General features: G+C 40.9%; 1 long non-coding RNA gene across 1 annotated transcript; it reads left to right on the top strand.

Moving 5' to 3' along the window:
* Nucleotides 1-509: 509 nt before the first annotated feature.
* Nucleotides 510-1,320, top strand: LOC111670180 (uncharacterized). The gene is made up of 4 exons (XR_015438299.1): nt 510-685; nt 775-872; nt 1,036-1,106; nt 1,234-1,320. It is a non-coding gene; the product is annotated as an uncharacterized LOC111670180 (long non-coding RNA).
* The last annotated feature ends 12 nt before the right edge of the window (nt 1,321-1,332 follow it).

Consider the following 1,332-nt stretch of genomic DNA (forward strand, 5'->3'; position numbering starts at 1 on the left):
AGTTATATTAACAAAAGAGTAAAAAGAAGAATTCCACTCTGCGTGGCTTCAAGTCCGTTGTCACAAATCAGCAATCACAACATAACAAATTTAGCACAGACTCAAAATAATTAGAAAATGTTGATCACACATCTATCAATGACACTGGAGTAAAGAAGGAATGGTTTAGGCTACGTGAAGTCAGACGCAAGAATATTACAGCCTGCAGTCGGTGATGTTACACTGTCGAGTGCAGCAGAGGAGGATAATGGACAGAGACCACCAGCATAAAGACCTTGAAGCAGCAAGAGGAGAGAGATAAACCCCTTTCTAACACCACGGAAATGTAAAAGCTGCTGTGAAGAAATGTGCCAGTAAAAATATCTAAATCTAAAAAAAGTCATATATATGTATACATGCACTGTAATATTTATGTATGTATTATATATATATGTATTTCAGATGTGTCCCCTTGTTTTCTTGTGAACCCCCAACTGTTAAATAACTCTGTAGCTGCTGATGTATTTTAATCACACATTGTGGTAAATTGTCCCTCAGGAGTGGCCCCTGGTCCGGGATGTCTCGGTGTCCTACTTGGCTCCCAGCCTTCGCCCCCCTGACCTGCCCCCACAGAAGCCCCCCAGGCCAAATCTGCTCTACCGCATCATCCGCAGGCTGAAAAACTACATGAACCCGCCTGTTGAAGGTGAGTGTGACTTTGTTGATACATGGATCCCAAAAATACTGTGATTTTTGACAGGAATGTTTTTGGGTTGTGTGTCTGTGTTTGCTCAGAGCCTCCCAAAGTGGAGGAGCCAGAGAAGTGGGAGGAGCAGCAGTTGTCGACGTTAGAGCTGTTTATCCAAACACACAACAAAAACCCTGTGGAGAGGGTCAGTCTAAAAATCATTGTATTTATAAAACCTAGTACCTGCTGTTCTCATAAACCCTGAGCTCTTGAATGTTGACATGATTACATTAAAACCCATCTGCCTTGTTTTCCTCTTTGATTTTTTAATATATATACATGGGTATTGTATTTATTCTAACGTGCAGCGCACAAATGACTCCCTGATGATCTGTGCGGAGCCCAGTGACTTCACTGTGAGCGAGTTCATCACTGTCGGGTCCGTAGTTGTAATTTTCTTTTTAAGTCTGTTGGAAACAAAGACCTCTAGTGAAACAATATGCATTATATAAAAGTTCATGTTTATGCAAATTTCAGTAACAGAATGTAAATGTTGTTCATTCTAGAAATAAAAAAGAAGAGGACTCAACTGTATTCACTAAAAACTCCACAAAACTCGAAGCTAGTGCTTGCCAGCTGCAGCTGCCAGAGGTAAGAAACCCTTT

Source organism: Seriola lalandi, unplaced genomic scaffold, assembly GCF_002814215.2.
Source record: "Seriola lalandi dorsalis isolate HSWRI2012SDOR001 ecotype SW California unplaced genomic scaffold, Sedor1 jcf7180002005588, whole genome shotgun sequence".
Lineage (NCBI taxonomy): Eukaryota > Metazoa > Chordata > Actinopteri > Carangiformes > Carangidae > Seriola > Seriola lalandi.